The following is a 21,780-nucleotide window of genomic DNA, read 5'->3' as shown; positions in this document are numbered from 1 at the left end:
CTCTAGGTTGCACGGAACTGCAACCCCATAAAAAAAAAAAAAAAAAAAAAAAAGAAAGAAAGAAAAAAAAAGAAACAAATGTTTTAAATTCAAAACAAAACAAAATGGTAGAAATTGATTGTAGAAGACACCTGGCAATGACATCTGGCTTCCAGCCTACAGATACCTGCAGACAGACAGACCATCGTTTCCAGCCTACAGATACCTGCAGACAGACAGACAGACCATGGCTTCCAGCCTACAGATACCTGCAGACAGACAGACCATCGTTTCCAGCCTACAGATACCTGCAGACAGACAGACCATGGCTTCCAGCCTACAGATACCTGCAGACAGACAGACCATCGTTTCCAGCCTACAGATACCTGCAGACAGACAGACCATGGCTTCCAGCCTACAGATACCTGCAGACAGACAGACCATACACACAGATTACCCTAATTTAACTGGCATTACAACCCAAATTTATTGCACACCTCAATATCCATTCACTTCCCTCTTGTTTTTCAGATAGAATTCAGCCCACAGGTTTGCAGCAATAAATAAATTGCCCTAGAACAAAGAGTTGTTACAAAAGGTAGTGTGGGGGCAGGAGGAGCCAGTGTCTGGAGCTAAAGCCTTGGTTCCAGTCCCCCTCATAAAAGCAGGTGTAACTAGGTGAGGTGGCCAATGCTTAGGACACCAAGTGCTGAAAACCGGAGGCAAGAGGATAAATTCACTTACATAGCCAAGTCTGAGGCTGCTGGGGATACATTAGAGCTTATCTCAAAAATAAAATAAAAAAGAAAGAAAGAAAAGGAAAAAGAAAGATCGAGCAATTATAGTATTATTTATGAAATGCATGCAGCTAATTAAAGAGGGAGAGAGAACATTTCTGCAGCCAGACATACATTCTAAGATATAGAAATTATAAAATCATTTTAAATATAAATAAAATTTACCTAACCCATGCAAAAGCAATATGAAGGTTTGGTAGAGAGAATAGAAATGAAGTAGGAATGTTGTTTTTTTTTTTTTTTAAATTTCTTTGTTTATCAAGACGGTCTCACTGTGCGACCTGCATTGGTCTGGAACTCTCTGGGTACAACAGGCTACTCTTACCATCAATTTCATCCTCCTGAATGGCTGGGATAACCGATGAGCTACCATGCCTGGCAAAGGCAAGGAATTCTAAGGACTCTAATTTTTTTTTTTTTTTAAAGACAGGGTCTCAACTATGTATCCCTTGTCCAGCCTGGAATTTACCACGTATTTCCAAGTTGGCCTGGAACTCACGGAAATCCACCTGCCTCTACCACCACAGGCCCCCAAACCCCTTATTACAATGAAGACGTAAAATCAGGAAATAAATCCTGTTCATTCCAGTTCACTCACTCATAGGTGGGTTTCAGATCTTGCCAGTTGCTGCCTTAGCGTCAGTATCCTTCGTTGTGATTGGTCGACCGCCGAGATGCCCTCTTTGTGGTTCTGAGGATCAGACTCCAGGCTTGTGAACGCTAGGTGAGGGCTCTCCCTCGAGGGCTCTCCCTCGGTTATACCCCAGGCCCAACTCCTGTGTTTTTTCCCCTCCACTATCTAAAAGCGTTTCGTTTCCTCCCATTCCCAGCCTTGAGATTTTGGAGAAGTGTCTTTTGTTCCCGTTAGGAACAGCAGATACTTCTGCCCTGATTAGATGGGGTCTGGGCGTTGGGAACCGGGGCCCTCCCTAAGGAACACAAAGCCAATCTCCAGGCATCCTAGTAGAAGGCAGCCTCTGTCAATTTGTCCCGTGGGAACTTCGATCATGGTCACGACGGTGTCTGCCGGCTTTTTATTTTCCTGCTGCAAAGTTGCTGTTTTTCTCTCTGTAAAATTAAATGGTAAGGGCTGCCAACTTGGTGTTAGGATGCTGGCCCAGCATGCCTGAGGCCCCAGATTCAATTCCCAGCATGATGAAAAGAAAGAGAAATAAAAATGTAAGAGCATCTTACTGGGATCTGTTTTGAAACTGGAAGTAACTTGTTAATGCTTTGTCTCTTGGACACTAAATTTCGCAGGCATTGATGATCTTCTTTTTTTTTAAGGTTTATTTATTTATTTATTTATTATATATAAGTACACTGTAGCTGTCTTCAGACACACCAGAAGAGGGCATCAGATCCCATTACAGATGGTTGTGAGCTACCATGTGGTAGTGGGATTTGAACTCAGGATCTCTGGAAGAGCAGTCAGTGCTCTTAACCTCTGAGCCATCTCTATAGCCCCATTGGAGATCTTTGTGTGGATTAATTGCTGTGATGATTGGCTTAATAGTTTCTGTTTCCCATCCATTTATTTACTGGGGGGTGGGTGAGTAGAGCATGTTTGTGGCATTCTGTGTGTGTGTGTGTGTGTGTGTGTGTGTGTGTGTGTGTGTGTGTGTGTGTGTGTGTGTAGGTCAACTTGAAAGAGGCAGTTCTCTCCCTCCACCATGTGGGGCAGGGGAATTGAACTCGGGTCATCAGGCTTGGCAGCAAGCACCTTTACCCCCAAGCCATCCTATTTGCCCTTCTTTTTTCTGTTTTTGGTTTTTCTTTTTCTTTTTCTTTCTTTTTTTTTTTTTTTTTCGGAGCTGGGGACCGAACCCAGGGCCTTGCGCTTGCTAGGCAAGCGCTCTACCACTGAGCTGAATCCCCAACCCCGGTTTTTATTTTTCAAGACATGGTTTCTCTGTATAGCCTTTGCTGTCTGGGAACACTGTGTACCAAGCTGGCTTTGAACTCAGGTACCTGCCGGCCTCTGCCTCCTGAATGCCAGGATTAAAGGTGTGTGCCACTAGGTCTGGACCTTCCTGATGATGATACGTTAGTGATATTATAACACCTTTCTGTTCCAATGAGAACTGAAATCAATTTAAGATGTTATGAAAGCAAAAACCCAGTCGTTGCTTTTCTTTTGTGTTGTGTTGGTTTTGAGACAGCCATAGTGGTGGTTAGTCCAGGGACTTACTGTGAAGCCCAAGCTGGGTCAGACAGAAAGATGACTAAGTGATTAAGGAAACATGTTGCAGGCTGGAGAGACGGCTCAGTGGTTAGGAGCACCGACTGCTCTTCCAGAGGTCCTGAGTTCAAATCCCAGCAACCACATGGTGGCTCACAACCATCTGTAATGAGATCCGATGCCCTCTTTCGGTCTGTCTGAAGACAGCGACAGTTTACCCATATATATCTTTTTAAAAAGAGAGAAAGAAAGCATGTTGCTCTTGCAGAGAACCCAAGTATTTGGATTTCCAGCTCCCATGGTAGCTCACAACCATCTGTACTTCTAGTTCCAGGGGATCTGATGCCCTTTCTGACCTCTGCAGAGAACAGGTATGCACGTGATATGCATACATACATGCAGGTAGGATATTCCTGCACATAAAATAAAATAAATAAACCTAAAGGGGGAAAAAATAAAGACATGTAAACACGGCCAGGCTAAGTGGTTTAACCATTTACTCGAGTGGTCCTCAACCTATGGGTTACAACCCATTTAAGGTCACAGATCAGTTGTCCTGCATGTCAGATATTTGCATTACGATTCCTAACAGTAGCAAAGTTACAGTTCTGAAGTAGCAGTGAAATAATATTCTGGTTGGGGGTCCCCACAACATAAGAAACTGTATTAGAAGGTTGAGAACCACTGTTTGAATCCCACCATTCACCAATCAGATGTACAGACAGGCAGATCTCTATGAGTTCCAGACCAGCAAGGGTTACAGAGTGAGACCCGGGAGACCCTGTCTCCAAACAAGCAAACAAAAAGCGATTTAACAGAGGCTGAGAAGAGGGTTCAGAAGAGCAAGTGCTTGCCACAGAAGCCTGACAACCTGACTTGGATTCCTAGAGCCTATGGAAAGCTGGAGGCATTGATGATCTTGTAATCACAATGTGCCCTGCTGAGGGATGAGACCTGAGGGCCAGCTAGCCCGGTGCACGGCAGTGAACAGCAATAGACCCTGTTTCCAACAAGGCAGAGGATGAGAATCAACCCCTGGCTCTGTGAAATATAACCCCTCGTGTGTGTGTGTGTGTGTGTGTGTGTGTGTGTGTGTGTGTGTGTGTGTATGTGTGTGTGTTTGTGTGTGTGTGTATGCATCATCCATCAAAATACGGGCAGGTATCCTGTTTACTATAGAAACAGTTACAGATCAACTCCAAGTTCACCTTATTTTATTTAAAGATTTATTTATTTTTATTTATATGAGTACACTGCAGCTGTCTTCAGACACACCAGAAGAGTGTATTGGATCCCACTACAGACGGTGGGCTGGGATTTGAACCCAGGACCTTTGGAAGAGCAGTCAGTGCTCTTAAGCACTGAGCTATCATCTCTCCAGCCCCCAAGTCCACCTTTCCAAGCCTCAAACATAAAGTCTTTCTGCTTGTCCCTGCAAAGCTCGTCTGTACCTAATGTCCCCAGCGAAGTCTTTAAGTTGCAAACAGTTTCATTTGCTTTATCTCAGAGATAAATGTGTCTTAGCTAATCAGACTTCCCTTTTTCAAAAACAGACGACGACACCCTGAGTGTTGTGCTGAGGTCATATCCAGCCCTTTAAAGTACTCAGTTCAGGCCAGCGAGGTGGCTCAGTCGGAAAGGTACTTCAGCCAAACCTAAGAACGTGAGTTTAATACCAGCCTGCGGCATACATCATAGGGAATCTCAGGCCATCCTGACTTAGCTATTAAGATCTCGTGGTTTTTAAAAACAAAACAGGAGTGGGCTGTTGAGCCTGACTACCTAAGTTCAATTCCTGTGGCCCACGTGGTAGGAGAGAAGTGACTCCTGACTCCCACAAGTTGTCCTCTTACCTCCACATGCGCAGTGTAGCACCCATGATGTGCTGTGGGATGTGTGCACCTTCTCTCTCTCTCCCTCTCTCTCCCCCTCTCTCCTCTCTCCTCTCTCCTCTGTCTCTCTCTCTCTCATGCACATGCTCACACCCACACATGCACACATACACACTCACACTCACACGCGCATACACACATACACGCACCCGCAAATACACACACACACACACACACACACACACACACACACACACGTATAGTAAAAATAAAGCACACACTGAATACTAGTATATTCAAAAGAAACCTTGTGCCTGTTTAAGGTCACTCCCATTGTTTCTGCAGTACCCGATCTGACCACCACTAATCTTCCACTATGCTGGAATCAACCCAAGGCCTCGGGAAGGCTGGGCCAGCAAGCCACCTCCGTGGTCTGTCCCACACCCTTGCTTGCTTTCTGCCCTTGCAGAGTTCCCCTTCTAGACAAACTCTAGAACGGGCGTCCTCCGTGAGCAGCTCTTTTCTCTGAGCCTAACGGTTTTGTTTGTTGATTAGTTGGGCTGTGGTGATGCAGGGCTAGCCCAGAGCCTCTCACATGATAAGCACCCCCATCCAAGACTACAGTCACTGAGGTCCGCCTATGTTGTAGCGCCCCTCACCGAACAGTGGACCCTTGTAGAGAAGTGACACGTAGTTTTCCGCCACTCACAGTGGCTGGCTGGCTGTTCCTCTCTGGCTGTGGTTGTGTGAACAGTCTTCACAAGTCTGTTATGAACATGCAATTTCAGTTCTCTGGGAAGAGCTGGATTGTGAGGCAATTTGTGTCCAACAATTTGAGAAATTGCCCAACTCTTCTATGCAGTGATTATGCAATTTTACATACCAACTGTGATTTCGGGTTCTACCTTTTCTACATGCTCACCAATTTGTGCTTTTTTTTAATAAAAAAAATTTTATTTTGATTGACTGATTTGTTTGTTTAGGAACAGGGTCTCACTGTGTAGCCCAAGCTGTCCTGGAACTCACTTTGTAGACCAGGCTGACCTCAAACTCATGAGATTTACTTGCCTCTACCTCCTGAGTGCTGGGGTTAAAGGTGTGCACTGCCACCACCCAACTGAGAACCCTGTCTTGAAAAAAAAACACAAATAAATAAATAAATAAATAAATAAATAATATATAATTGAGGTCTCAGAATTAGGGCTATGATATATTTTGAGTTGATTTTTTTTTTCTTTTCTTTTTTTCAGAGCTGGGGACTGAACCCAGGGCCTTGTGCCTGCTAGGCAAGCTCTCTACCACTGAGCTAAATCCCCAACCCCTTGAGTTGATTTTTTCTGATTCCCTGACCCTCTGGTTTCCATAATAAATGTCATTTTTGTACAGTTTATTAATTTTTTTCTCCTTGTCCCCTCTCTCTGTCTCTGTCTCTGTCTCTGTCTCTGTCTCTGTGTGTGTGTGTGTGTGTGTGTGTGTGTGTGTGTGTGTGTGTGTGTGTGTGTAGGCTAAGAACTTATGAAAATTGTTTCTCTCCTTCCACCACATGGGCTCAGGGATAGAACTCAGTCCTCGGGACTGACCTCAGTCCTCCTCCAGATTGGAAGCAAGCTCCTCCTCCTGCAAAGGCATTTTACAGTCCCATGACAAGGATTTCTAACCATATCATTCCATCAAAGTTCCTGACATTGTTAATATTCTTCTGGATCTTTCAGAGTTCCTTCTCCCAACCAGGACTTGATGTTCCAAAGCCTCCCTGGCTTTGTCTCTGGTGCTTGCTTCAAAGTGTTGCTCTCGGGAGTGTTTTCTGCTGCAGGTTGAAGATCAGACGTTAAGGCCATGACATGACATCACCCCTTACTCTGAACTCCAAAAGAAGAGTACCTGCTTTGCTCCATAGTCCAGTAGTGAACACAATGTCTAGGAGGTGGTATGGAGGGTGGAGGTTCTAACCCAAGTTCATTCCCAGAACCCATGTAAAGATGTGGGGCAAGAAAGGACTGTTGGCATTCTAAACTCCACCCCCAGTTACCTGGCAACAACCAGGTATGCTCCGCCTCACAGATACCTGACAACAGCCAGGTTTGCCTGATACTATAAAAGGGACTGCTTGCCCCCTCCTCACCCTCTTGCTTCTTGCTCTTGCTCTTCCCCTCTTCCCCCTTCTCCCTTCTCTCCCCATTCCCCTCCCCCCTCTACTCCTCTCCTTTTCTATTCTCCTTTCAGTAAACCTTTGCATGTGGAACCATGTTGGCCTGTTGTGGTTTGTCTGGATGTGAGCCGAGATTTCTACCCCAACAAGGACTCCCCAAAGTTGTCCTGTGACCTTCATACAAGCACAGTGGTGCATGTACCCACACACACTAATGATCAATGAATGGATAGAATTAAGAATATGATTGCATTTGTTTCTCCTTGGTAATTCAGAAAGTGTCTAGAGGATTCTTTGATGTCCCAGGAAGAGAAATCTCCTGGTCAATCTCAGATAGATCCACCTCACCCTTAAACCTTCTCCTTGCCAGCCCCTTCCCCAGTGACCACCCATCCCCCACAGACATCAGCAACCCCCAATTTCCATCCTCTTGGTGTCCGGGAGATTTCCCAAGACACTGAGGTCAAAAGTGGTTGATGGCTTTGCTCTGTGGACCTCTACTACTTCTAGGCTCCCAGGGGTATATGAGGAGAGAGCTCTTGTTTCAAAGACCGGGAGATGGCTTAAGGTTGAGGGGGCTTCCTGGCGATTGGACGTATTTGCCCTAGTATATTTAGAATCAAACATACTTTGCCTTGGTTAGTTTTCTTTGCAAACTCTCTCCTGTCTGGACAACAGAGAGACACATATTCTTGTTATCAGCATGGCTTTAACTCTACTTGCCTGTGAACTAATGCAGGAAGATCTTCCTCTCTCACAGCCTTACCTTGACTTGCAGTGTGCTCTGAAAAGTCCAAATTGCTACGGTGCTTTCTCCCCCAGCTAGAACAGTGTGCTGGCACTGAGCTCGCCCCTATTTCAGTTGGTGTGGAGAAAAAGTCCAGCTCACCCAGGCTAATGACAGCTTTGATGTTTACTCCAGCCTGCACGCCCACCCCAGGCTGGGAAAGCCCCAGGAAGTGAAGTTTGCTAACTTCTAGAAATTGAGGCATCATCTTATGATTTTTACAGCAGTGGCTCCTAACCTTCCCACCGCTGCGACCCTTTAATACAGTTCCTCATGTTGTGGTGACCCCCGGCCATAGACTTTTGCTCATTGCTACTTCGTAACTGTAATTTTTGCCACTGTTATGAATTGTAATGGGAGATCTGCATTTTCGGTTGTGAAGGGGGTGGTGACCCACAGGTTGAGACCTTTTGACGAGCGGTTAGCAAGTACAGCTGCTTAGCAATAGAAGAGCAAAGTGACTCAGGAGAGTTTCCCAGCCCTCCAGCCTGTAGCCAGAGGCAGGCTCTAGAAGAGTACTGGAGAATTATCTAATCCATTTGTGAGGGCTGGGAAGAACGTTCAGAACAAATACCCCAAAACCCAGGGTGGTGGTGGGGCGGAGCAAACTCAAGGTCCTGAGAAACTGTAACAGACCATGTAGCAGATATGGACACATTCTAAAGAGTGTATTCCTCATTTGGCTATCGGACTATTGAAAGAATTAGAATTCTCCCACTCCCAGGAGCCTCCTGCTGAGAAAAGAAATGGCTCAAGCCTTGGGGACCACTCAGGGAGTAACTCATGTCCTGGGAAAACGTTGACCTTTTGTCAGATGACCTTGCAGTTTTCCTTGGTGCTGACACAATGGTGGGGAGGAGTTTTACCTTACCTCATACATATTCCTTACTTTTGACTTAATCTCTCCCTCATTTCTGAATCCCAAAGATGAATTTAGGGATCATTAAGTCTCTTTGTCCTTGGGTGTCTCAATGTAGTCCTCACTGTCCTGAAACTCCGTATGTAGACCAGGCTGGCTCTGAACTCACAGAGATCCACTTGCCTCTGTCTCCCCAGTACTAGGATTAGAGGTACATAACCACCATGCCTGACTCTTTTTCTTTCCTGTTATGAACTGCCTGATGTGGGTGCTGGGAAGTGAGCCAGGGTCCTCTGCAAATGAAAGCTTGGCAGTTGGGGTTGGGGATTTAGCTCAGTGGTAGAGCGCTTGCCTAGCAAGCTCAAGGCCCTGGGTTCGGTCCTCAGCTCCAAAAAAAAAAAAGCTTGGCGGTTAGAGCACACACCCAATGTCCCAGTCCTGTCTTTTGTCTCCTCCGCCTTTCACTGAACCCCTTCTCCTTCCTAATCAGATCCTCTCCTAATTTCATTTTATTTTTTTTCTGGAAAATAACGTTTTGTTTGTTTGGTTTGGTTGTTACTGTTGCTACTGTCTAGTCCTGGCTGTGCTGGAACTCACTCTGTAGTCCAGGATAGCCTCAAACACAGAGATCCACTTACTTATGCCACCCCAGGGCTGGGATTACAGGCATATGCCATCATACCCAGTTTTTACGATTGTTGTTCTTTGTCAGGTTTGTTTTTGTTGTTGATGTTGTTGTTGTTTGTTGTTGTTTTTGTGTGGCCTGATGCTTTCACTTGGAGTCACCTGCACAAGCATGGGTGGCTGTAGTTATTTCTTTGAGCAAAGACAATCAATTAACCACTGGCTACCCCACCGGGGAATAGACTACTATTAACAACCAATAGCTATCAGGGAGGGTGTGGCCTCCCAAGCTCCTCCCCCATCCATTACAGGATGCTGACAGCCCCCCCCCCCCTTTTTTTTACTTTCTTTCTTTTTTTTTTTTTTTTTCCCGGAGCTGGGGATCGAACCCAGGGCCTTGCGCTTCCTAGGCAAGCGCTCTACCACTGAGCTAAATCCCCAACCCCTTTTTTACTTTCTTTTTAAAGATTTGTTTTCATTTCTGGGCTGGGCTTAGCAGGTCCGGGATTGCTTTCTTGCTTTGTAAGCCTGTGGGTGAGTCAATCCCTAATAACACCCAAAAGTTGTCCCTTCACCCCAACGTGCATGCCGTGGCCCAAAAGCATATACAAATACATAATAAATAAGGAATCAAATAAATGCAGTTATATAATGAGAGAGAGAGAGAGAGAGAGAGAGAGAGAGAGAGAGAGAGAGAGAGAGAGAGAAGGGCCACTGATTAGAAATCCCACAGAGCAAGTGTGTGAGCCAACCTTAGGCTTGCTTCTCTGGACTTCTCTCCCTAGCCTGTGTGGTGACTGTATTTCCACCTTAGCCTATGAGAAAAGAACAATACAAGCCAGGGTCCAAGGAAGAGTCGGCCAGGCAGGCTTTCCCAGCAAAGCAGCAAGCATAAACAAATAAAGCAAGGGCAAAGGATTCTTAGGTCAGAAAAGAGTTCTGGGGGCTGGGGATTTAGCTCAGTGGTAGAGCGCTTACCTAGGAAGCGCAAGGCCCTGGGTTCGGTCCCCAGCTCTGAGAAAAAGAACCAAAAAAAAAAAAAAAAAAAAAAAAAAGAAAAGAGTTCTGCTTGACACCAGGATGGTTATCCAGTCATCCAAACCCCATGGAGTGAACGCCACAAAGACCGAACATTCCTGTGCACTGACTGGGGTCTGGGTGACCCTGAGGTATCCACGTGGGAGCCTCAGTTGTAACCAGCATTCCACTTTAGGCAACATGCTGTTCACAGGTGGCTGTCCACAGGGATAGGAGGCAGATGGGAAATCTTCACGTCCCACTCTCAAATTTGCAGTGAGCCGCACACTGCCCTAGAGAAATTAGGTTCCAAGTTGGGAATAAACAAGGAGAGGTACTCATGCCTGAGGTATAAAACACTTGGTGAGCTAGCCATGCCTTTAATCCTAGCACTCAGGAGGCAGAGGCTGGCTCATCTTTGTGAGTTCAAGGACAGCCTGGTCTACATATTAAGTTCCAGAACAGCTGGTGAGACCCTGCCTTGAAAAAAACTATATACATATATACATATATGTTTGCATATATATACATATATATGTGTATATATATACATGTATGTGTGTATATATACATACATACATGTGTGTATATATACATATATGTGTGTATACATATGTGTGTGTATATATATGTATATATATACATATATATATATGGCTATGGTTTAGGGGTTGAGGATGCGGATATTTGGTAGAATTCTTAGCAGGCAGACAGCCCTGGGCTCAATCCTCAGCGCTATAAATCAAGCATGTGGTACATGCACAGCTGTAATCCCAACACCACTTGAGAAGTGGCAAGGCCAACTTTGATTAGATAATGAGCCAGCTTGGGATACCTGAGCCCCTTTCTTAAAAAAAAAAAAAAAAGCTTGTGTTTGAAAGTATAATGAGAGTTGTTAGGAACTGGGAAGTCAGGAGAATGGAGAATTTCTTAAGATGATTATTATTATTATTATTATTATTATTATTATTATTATTATTATTGTTAATTATTTTAAATGTGTATGGGCATTTGCCTGCATGTATGTCTGTGCACCACATGTGTACCAGGGAAGCTAGAAGAAGGCATCTAATCCCTTGGAACTGGAGCAGCAGATGTTTATGAGCTGCCATGTGGGTGTTGGGAATTGACCCTGGTCCTTTGGAAGAGCAGGGGTAGGGGGGAGCTCTAACCATTGAGCATTTTCTCTAGCCGGAGACAGGTCTTAATACTCTGCCCTGGGACTCACAGAGAGTCATGTAGGGCACTGAAGATTCCCAAACTTCTTCCTCCAGTGCTGGTGTTAGAGGTTTGCTCCTCCACACCAGAAGCAAGTTTACTGGGACCACGTTTCTGGAGGTTCTGAGTCAAGGCCATGAATTCAGGGAGGGAAGCTGAGGGCACCCAACAGAGGCACGAGTTGGAAATAGCTTGGTTAAAAGCAAGTGGTCACTTCTGGAAGTTGGGAGGCAGAGGCCGCCAGATCTCTGTGATTTCAAGTACAGCCTGTTCTATGTAGGGAGTTCGAGGACAACCGGGGTCACATGGAAAAGCCTTGTCACAGAATAACATAAACAACATGAAAGCAAATGGTCGTATCTCATATAGGAAGCCTGAGGGAGACCGGAGTCCCACAAACCCTTGCGTTTGTTTTTTTTTCTCCTCCTCTTCTTCCTTCCCTCCTCTTCCTCCTCCTCTTCTCTTCCTCCTCCTCAACTTTCTCCTCCTCCTCCTCTTCTCTTCCTCCTCCTCATCTTTTTCTTTCTCCTCCTCCTCTTCCTCCTCCTCCTCTCTTCCTCCTCATCTTTCTCCTCCTCCTCCTCCTCCCTTCTCTCTTTCTCTCCCTCCCTCCTCTCCTTTTACTTCCTCAACAAGGTCAAACCTAGCCTGGAACTCCCTATACACACCAGGCTGACCTTGAACTCACAGTGATCTTATTGCCTCTGACTTCTTGGCGAGACGCACCATAAATTCTCTCAAACCTCACACTACTTAAAATAGTGCCAGCCTATGGTCCAAGCCTTCCACAGCGAGATGTTTCTTACACACACACACACACACACACACACACACACACACACACACAGTAAGAGGAAACATCTTGGCTGCCAAGGCAGGGATTTGAGTTTCTTTGGCTTCTGAGCTGTTCTTGGCTCCAGGCCATCTAGGGAAACTGAGCAAGTACATGGGACCATGGAACTTGGGCTAGATCCATCAAGGACACAAAAAACAGATTATCCAGTCCTCTCCCCCAAGTGGGGCAGACAAAAGTGCCGTTGATGCTGAAGCTGTGGAAAGCTTCACAAGGGCTCATGGGAGGAAGCTTGGCATGAGCAACTCCGCCTGAACCTGGAAGGGAGCAGCGGGGTTGGGGGAAAGATCCAGGCAGTGCTGGGCTTGGGCAGTGAGTACCCTGCGTTTCTCAGCACGGCAGAAAAGACATGGCTGCCTGCTGCCTGTGCCTGGGGCCAGAATTCTCTTACGGGGACTATAAACCCATGGACAAGTGCTCATGACATGAGTTTTGCTTGATTGTTTTTTTTATTACATTGATTGACTGAGGGTGGGATGGGGTCTGGCCAATGGAGGTCAGAGGATAACCCTTTCTTTCTCCCATTTAGGTCCTGGGGGCTAAACTCAGGTCACCAGGCTTGGCCACAAGCACCTCCCACATTGAGCCATCTCACCAGCTGTTGGCTATTGTTTGTTTTTTGCGTCAGGCTCTAATGTAGCCCAGGCTAGCCCCAAACTCAGTCTGTAGCCCAGGATGACCTTGAACTTCTGTTCTTCCTGAGTGCTGGAATTATGAATGTGCGTCACATACCTTTCTTGTGTAGTTGGTGGGGGTTGGGGGTGGGGGACTGAAACCAGGGCCTTGGGCATTTAGGCAAGGACTCTACCCACTGAACTACATCTCCACCCCCCTTCACGATTTAATAAATGGAAAAGTCAACACACACACTTTACCTATGTGATTTCTATATAATAAAAACTCTTGGGTCTGGAGAAATGGCTCTGCAGTTAAGAGTCTGTTCTTCCAGAGGTCGATAACCAGCAACTACATAGTGGCTCACAGCCATCTACACTGGGTTCTGGTGCCCTCTTCTGGTGTGCAGGTGTACATGCCGACAGACCACTCGTGTTTAAAAAAAAAAAAAAAACTTTTCTTGGTCCAGTGGCTTTGCTACCATAGGTGTTTGCAGCCAAGCTGAAACCTATATGATTGTGGGAGAGAAAAGGTTCCCAAACGCTGTCCTCTGGCTTACACTTACACACACACACACACACACACACACTCTCTCTCTCTCTCTCTCTCTCTCTCTCTCTCTCTCTGAGGTGAAAACACACAATAAATGAATGAATAAATGAATGAATAAATAAATAAATAAATAAATGATTGAATGTTTTTTAAAATTTTCCCTTCTCAGGGGGTGTGGGGAGGACAGTATGTAGGAACTCAGGGTCTTGTATAGGCCAAGCATGCACTCCACTCCAGATACAGCTCTCAGCCCCCGTCTCTCCAGACCCTTCTCTCTCACGGACTGAACAAGAATGGGAGGAACCGTGGTATAATATTAACAATATTTGGGTAACAGGACTTTTTTTTTTTTATCTCGTCACTTGTGTCTCTCTGTGCCAAGCACCGTGATCGCCGTAAACACATTCTGTAATGGCAGACATCACTCCACCCTGCCCGATACTTCAGACCCTTGGTATGGGCAAAGGTGGGGGATATGGGGGAAAAATAAAAACCGATGCGGAATGTGATCCTGAAATATTTGTTGGTTTCAGCATGCAGGCCCGTAGTAGGGGAAGCTTCTAGAAGGTCCACCTACTGTCTCTCTCTGCCTCAGAGTTTCCTCAAAGCTGCTCTGATTTCCCTCTCCTCTTGCCTGTTTAGCAAGAAACACAGTAGCAGATGTTATTTTCCCCAAGAAAAGTTCAAAGAACAGGGAGCCAGCCTCTGGCTTCTGCCCCCTGCCCTCCATTCCCTCACCTGATAGAAAGCCTTTGATATGTGTTTGTCACAAGGGCCTCTGGGTCTCAAACCCCCTAGGGCCTGGGCAGGGCTCTGCTCCGGGTTATTTAAGCCTCCCTACTGTCTCCACAGCCACGCTGGGACCACGTGGCTAACACCAGCCTTGCAGCAAATGACGTAGACAGAGGCCTTCAGGAGCCTTTGGCTTCTCCTACAGAGGAAAAGCTGAGCTCATCCTGAGAAAGGGATGAGCTAGGGGCGATACCTCAGTCTTTGGATTCCACAGGAATCTGTTTACTGCCCTTAGAGAAAAATCGTAAGACTTCTGTAGGCTCTGGTTTTTCAAAGTTTTGCACTTTCTCACATAAATGCCACAACAAACTCGTGCCCCAGGCACCTCAGAAGAGCAAAATCACACCTCCTTCTTAGGTGGGTTTCCTCATAAGCTCTCCTGGGGTCTTGGGAGGACCAGCCTGAGCCTGGGGGTGGGGCTTTTGCCACTTCAGGGCCGGAGTAGCATTTGAAAAGGCAGGGAGGAGATCTGGGGAACTCTGAAGCTGGGGGAGGGAGGATCGGAACTGGCCCCCACTGAAGGGAAAAGCCGGCAGCTGTGATCTACCACTTCAGAAGGGAACTCCTGAGGAGTTAGCTGATTGAAAGGGATGGTACCTCTGACCAGCAGGGAGGATGTTGTCCTACTGCTGTGGCTTCTTGAGGTGGACGAACAGCAGAACAGAAAAGGATAGGGAGGATCCTGGCTCCCCCTTATAGTCAGGGCCTTGAGTGGCTTACTATAGCAGTGTTTCATGTAGCCCAGGCTAGCTCTAAATTCTCCATGTAGCCAAGGATAACCTTTAACCTATTTTTTAAAGATGCATTTGGTTTTAATTGTGTGTGTGTGTGTGTGTGTGTGTGTGTGTGTGTGTGTGTGTGTGTGTGTGTGGTGTGCCTGTGTGCTGGTATGTGCTGGTGCCCCTGGAAGCCAGAGGCATTGGTCCTCTGCAAGAGCAGTGTATGTTCTTAACTGCTTGGTTTCAGACCCCAGGAAAAGGGACTGAGGTGCATATTTTACATATCAAAGCAGACGTGGTCTCCAGGTTCTCCCAGCAGCCCTCTGCCCCACCTAGCATACCCTGCCCCCAAATCCTGAATTTTCCAGCCCAGAGGCTGAGCTGCCCTTCTCCCAGAGGCTCCACCCTATATAAATCAGATATGTTATGCTTCAGTGTGTGCGCATGCGTGCGCGTGCATGCATGCGTGTGTTTGTGTGTCTGTCTGTCTATCTGTCTGTCTGTCTCCCTCTCCCTCCCTCCCCCCCTGTTAGTGTGCATGTGCGTGTATGTATACACGTGCACATACATGCCCCATGGTAACTTCCCTGGCCTCAATCCCTGGGGCCAGTGAATTTGCCCTAGAGCAGCTTCCCAGACCCGGGTGGCTCCATCCTGATCAAGCAGAGGAAGTAGGCTTCACTTGAGGGAGCAGGTGGCTACTGCTGGTAACTCCCTCTCCCACCAACCCAGCTCACCCACAGGAAGTCACTGGTCCAGGAAGCTTGGTGGGATTCATACCACCTGCCCCTCATACAACTTGCACTACACAGATGCTCTATCCCCACCCTAACATTCCCTTTGCTTCCTGTAGTACATCACCCTGACCTCCCTCCTATCCCCTGTCATGTGATGGCTAATTCGAAAACCATGGTTTCAGTTGCTTTTGACAGTGGAGAGAACAGAGCCCATGATGTGTAACAGTTTCCTTTGGGATTGAAACATTTCATCTTGCCTGGAAGCTCTTTTAAATAGACAGGTAAACAACTTAAAAAAAATAGCTTCAGGAAGTTCCTGAAACTGATCAGATTCACTAGGCCTCTGCCTGCCAGAGTAAGCAATGATAATTGAGAGTTACACTCAGACTGAGCAAAGTTGTAAAGATTCTTTTGAGTTCAGGCCAGCTGCCTAGAAGAAGTCTAGATCTGAGGCACTTGGAAAGGACACTCTCCAGCCTGTAGAGCTGCCTACAGGCTGTGTTATGCTGTCCAGTGTGCTCCTGGTTCCCAGCTTTTGTGAGCTGTTGGAGCCAGCTTTGATCATGTAGTTGTCTATGAGTCGAGTACTTTTGGTCCTGTGTGAACCCCAATAAAACGTATTGGTTAACCAACCTGTACTTTGGTGATACCTGTACTGTGGTCTATCCTGGGCTATCTATCTGGAGTAGATATGTGTGTTACACTCGTTAGGAAACATTTTGTGTGGCCCTAACCTCAGGACCTTAGCACATAACAGTAATTGAAGTAAGGCTTTTAAAGAGGTTATTAAGGCCTGGGAGTGGTGGCAGTGCACCCTTGTAGTCCTAGTATCAAGAAGTCAGAAGCAGGAAGATTGGTCCAAGTACAGGACTGACACGGTCTACATAGCAAGACCTAGTGGAAAAACAAAACAAAAAAAAAAACCCAAACCCCCTAAACAAAACCAACCAACCAAAACAAAAAGGATAAGTACACTGTACCTATCTTCAGTCACACCAGAAAAGGGCATCAGATCTCATTACAGATGGTTGTGAGCCACTATGTAGTTGCTGAGAATTGAACTTGGGAGCTCTGGAAGAGCAACCAGTGCTCTTAATCGCTGAGCCATCTCTCCAGCCCTTCTATTTTCTCAATAGGCTCCTTCCTGAGGCTCAATTCCTCCTGGCCAAGAAGGAAAAATCCCCATAAGGCTCAGCCACCATCCATCTCTCCTGCTGACCCTCAATTCCAAGTTCTGGGCAAGTAGCCACACCAGTCACCTGGGCTACCAGCTCTGCTTCAGCAAGGAGGAAGTAGCTGCTTCCTGCCCTTTTCGTGAATGGAGCATACCCAGCTCTCCAGAGTCCAGGCCTTTCTCCTCCAAGAGCAGGAACTAGAGGTGTGCTTGGCCCTGAGGTCCAATGACAGACTCCCCCTGCTGGCCTTCAGGCCCTGTGCAGAAGATAGAAGGAATTTCATAAAAGACAAAACCAGGGATGGTGTTGCATGAATATACTCCTAGATTTGGGGTAGGGTGCAGGGGAGCAGGGAGGTACAGGAGTTCAAGGCTAACCTTGGACATGTAACAAGTTGGAGGTCAGCATGTACCATAGGGGACTTTGTCTCAAAAAAAGGTATGTGTACATGGGCGTGTACCCTCAGGTTTGGGAGTGGTAGATTTGGGGTAGGGGAAGAGAAGAAAACAGTGAGATGCTTTATGGAGTAAAGGCTTGTCACCAGGCCTGAGAACCCCAAGTTTGATCCCTGTAACCCACACAGTAGAAGAACTCATCCCTGTGAGTTGTCTAACCGCCACGTGCATCTGTGACACAGGGTCAAATGCCTGCCACAGTCACTACATGTAAAAAACACTACGTGTTAGAGGGGGTACACGCCACCATCTCTTCCTCCTCTGTTCTGATACACCTCTGAGAAAGAGGGAAAAGGGTCTTGAAAAGAAAGGCAAGGCCTGGAGAGATGGCTCAGCAGTTAAGAGTACGGGCTGCCCTTCCAGAGATCCTGAGTTCAATCCCCAGCAACCACAGGGTCACGGCCATCTAGCATGAGATCTGGTGCCCTCTTCTGGTATATATGTGTACTTGCAGATAGAGCACTCATATACATAAAATAAATATTTAAAAAAAAAAAAAAAGGCAAGAGTGGGCAGGGCCTGAGATCGGGGTTAACCTGTCTAAGACAAGTTAGACAAAGGAATCCCTGTGTCCCCAGTGCTGGGGCTGTAGGTTTGCACTGCCATATCCAGTTACATTGATGAAACTGCCCTACACCTCTAGCCAAGGACGTGAGTGGTGAGTAGCATCGTCTCCATTGGAAATAAGGGTGTGGAGAAAGGATTAGAGAACTCACCCAGAGACACAGAGCTATAGTAATCGAGTCTGCATCCTGGTGCAGAATCTAGGCTCCCTCTGTGCTGCACCAACCAGCCCGGGGACCCAGGACCCTCACTCTGCACATGTGTCGGGTCTCCTGAGCAACGCAGTCGTGCCCACCTCGCCCTAGCTTTGCTTCTGTCTTTCCACGGGACCCTGGACCCTAGTGCTCTTGTTCTTGATAAAATGAAGAACCTTGAAAAGAAAGAAAGAAAGGAGGAAAGAAAGAAAGAAAGAAAGAAAGAAAGAAAGAAAGAAAGAAAGAAAGAAGGGGGGCAGGGAGATGGGGGAAAAGGAGGGGGGAGGGAAGGAGGCAGGCAGATCTCTGTGAGTTAGACACCAGCCTGGTCTACAAAAAGCCGGTTCTAGGACAGCCAGGGCTACACGGAGAAACCCTGTCTCAAAAAACCAACCAATGAACCAGAAAGGTGATGAGAGTGTGAGCAGGTGGAGGGTGGTGAGATGGCTCAGGCAACACTGGCTGTGCAATCCAGCACCTACATGGTGGCTCACAACCATCAGTAGGTCCAGTCCCCATGGGTTCTGATGTCTTCTTCTGGCCTGCTCTGGCACCAGATGTGAATGTGATGCACAGACAGTCGTTTAATTAAAACACACACACACACACACACACACACACACACACACACACACACACACACACACAAATGTCAAAGCCAAACAAAACAGAAGCAGTGAGCACCAGTCTTCCCGTTTAGTGGGAATGCGGAATCACAGTCTGAAGACCATGGGGATCGAAAGGGAAGAACCTGAGAAGCAAAGCAGAGGGCCTCTGTCAGTAGCAGAAAGGGTGTGTATTTCAATAAGTATCTTACTCCATCCACATAAGGGCCAGTGCGACGGCTCAGCCTGCTGACCAGCCATGCCACCCGAGTTTATCCTCTACACACACGTGATAAAGTGAGAGACCGGACTCCTGCAAGCTGTCCTTTGGTATATGCGCAGAAAGACGTGCATAAACAAGTAAAACAAACCCATCTTATTGTTGGCATCATCATGCTTTCTTGGGAATGACGTTTGTTCCGTAGCATTCTCTGGAGTCGTCTAATCCTTCAAATCCTTACAAATCCTGAGTTCAGTGCTGAAACCCTAATTAGTTACCCATATCGATAGACCGAGTCCCCCTTCTCAGTGTTTGCACTTGCAAGTAACATCGCTGCCTTAAAAAGACACAACCAAAAAGTGTGCTTCTGCACCTCAATGATGATGCCCCAAGTTCAAACAAAGGTAGGAAATGGGACAGGGTAATAAATACACAAGTGCACATTTTAAAGTGCATTAATATGGATGCCAACTGTTTATTTTTGAGACAGGCTCCTGCACTCCAGCTGATCTCTGATTCTCTACAACCAGAGACCTTGACTGTGTCTGCATCTTTCTGTGTCTACCTCAAGTGCTGGCAACGGAACTGAGCCACATCCCCAGCACGAGACAGGGTCTTCTAACACTGTGGTCCTGTTGTCTAAGACTTCCTTCCCATTGCTGGGATCATAGGGTGAACCAACACACCCTGTGTGTCTCCAACCTTTAAAAAGAGAAAACTAACAAAACTTGCAATCTTGGAGGGGAAATCATTATATTCTCTTATTATAATTCATATTAAACTTCAAGTTAAGGACAATTATATAGGTGCTTGAAGAGTGCAAACCTGTCTCAGGAAGCAGAATGTAGCCAGGCTTTCAAATCAGTAGACTCAATTCTCTCTCTTTTTAAAATCATTTTTGAATTTTTATCTGTACATTGTCACTTCTCTTCAGACACACCAGAAGTGGTCATCAGATCCCATTACAGATGGTTGCGAGCTACCATGTGGTTGCTGGGAATTGAACTCAGGACCTCTGGAAGAGCAGGCAGTGCTCTTAACCACTGAGCCATCTCTCCAGCCCCCAGTAGACCCAAATCTGGCAATGAAGAACAGTCCACTGCAGCCCCAGTGCCACACCTGCCCCCAGTTAGCTGTTCCCTCCTATGGTACGTTGGGATCCCAGCGTGCTGAGCTCCATCTCCAGCCAATCAGCTCCCTTTGCAGACAACTGTGCAGGATATGCTCCCACTACTTCAAAACAGGTGACTTATCCACGGGATTTGAACATGTTTTGTTGACGCAGATTCATCATAGCTTTGTTAAAAGATTTATTTCACGTGTTTGCGTGCACAGTGCTCATACCATAGTGTGTATGAGGTCAGAGGATAGCATGAGAGCTCTCCTCCACAAGCTATCTTCTGGTCTCCACATGTACACTATATATAGTTCTTGCGTGTGAGTGCTGGGGAGACTGGAGAACCAGCTTAGCTATTAAGACACTATCTGCTCTACCACAGGTCCTGGGTTCAACTCCTAGACACAAACGGAGGTTCACAAACCAAGTTACAGGGGATCTGACAGCCTCTTCTGGTCTCTTTGGCACCAGACATACAATCCCAGCAAACATCACACACCTAAAATAAAAGAACTTCAACCCTCTGTCTGGGAGATGGCTCTGTGGGTAAGCCGCTGGCTTCACAAGTGTGAGGACCTGAGTTCAATGTCCAGAATTCCCACAAAACCAGACATGGGAGAATGCATCTGTATCCTAATTGCTCTTTATAGTGAGACAGACCAGAATCCCCACAAGTTCGCCAGCCAGTTAGCCTGGTGTATATAGCAGTGAAAGCCTCAAGGGAGATGGAAATGAGTGCTGAATGAGATTGGCCTGTTCCTGCCACACAATCGCCCAGCAAACACCCTTGGCCATCTCACTGGCCCCAGGAGTTGGCAAAACTGAAGCTGTCTGCAGGGCAGTGATGGCGCACACCTTTGATCCCAGCACTAGGGAGGTGGAGGCAGGCAGATCGCTGAGTCTGAAGCTAGCCTGGTCTACAGGGTGAGCGAGTTCTGGATAGCCAGGACACACCAAGAAACCCTGTTTTGAAAAACCAAACCATACCAAACCAAACCAAACTTCGGGAAGTTGTCCCTTGAGCTGCCCACCCTAACTTCATTTCCATGGCTGTGCCCCCAAAGTAATAAAACAAAAACAAAACTCTGAAGATGAATGAGTAAGTAAAAGATATGGGGGAAGCATGAATCACAGCACCAAGTGAAAGAAGCAAAAGAGGTGCCAGGCTTTGTATCTCTACCACGTGACCTCCTGAAGAGAGGTTGTGTGGTTGGGGACTGAGCACAGGCTTTGTGCATGCCAGGCAAGTGCTCATGTCCTCACTCTGCAGAGACAGAATCACTGAGATGGTAAACAGCCGAGAGGGCTTAGCCTGAGGCAGAACAGCAAAGACTTGGGAGGCCGGGGAAAATACATTCCAGTGGTGGATCCCTGCATCATACAGGACCTGAAACCGCAGGCGGTCACAGTGTGCTGGAAGGAGGAGGGGGAGGAGGAAGGGGAGGAGAAAAAGGGAAGGAAGAGGAAGAGGAGGAGGAGGAAGAGGAGTGGAGGAGGAAAAGGAGGAGGAGGAAGAGGAGTGGAAGGAGGAAAAGGAGGAGGAGGAGGAGGAGAGATGGCTCAGCAGTTGAGGGCATTTGTTGCTCTTGCAGAGAACCTGGGATTGGTTCCGAGCATCCACATGGTGGCTCACATAGATCTATAACTTCAGTTCCACAACACCTGACACCCTCTTGCATCCATGGGCACCAGGCATGCAAGTGGTTCACATGCATACATGCAGTAAAAACACTTGCAT

The sequence above is a fragment of the Rattus norvegicus genome, chromosome 10 (assembly GCF_021556685.1).
Source record: "Rattus norvegicus strain SHRSP/BbbUtx chromosome 10, alternate assembly SHRSP_T2T, whole genome shotgun sequence".
In the NCBI taxonomy this organism is placed as follows: Eukaryota; Metazoa; Chordata; class Mammalia; order Rodentia; family Muridae; genus Rattus; species Rattus norvegicus.
The sequence above is the reverse complement of the archived record's forward strand: the minus strand, read 5'-3'. Positions refer to the sequence as shown.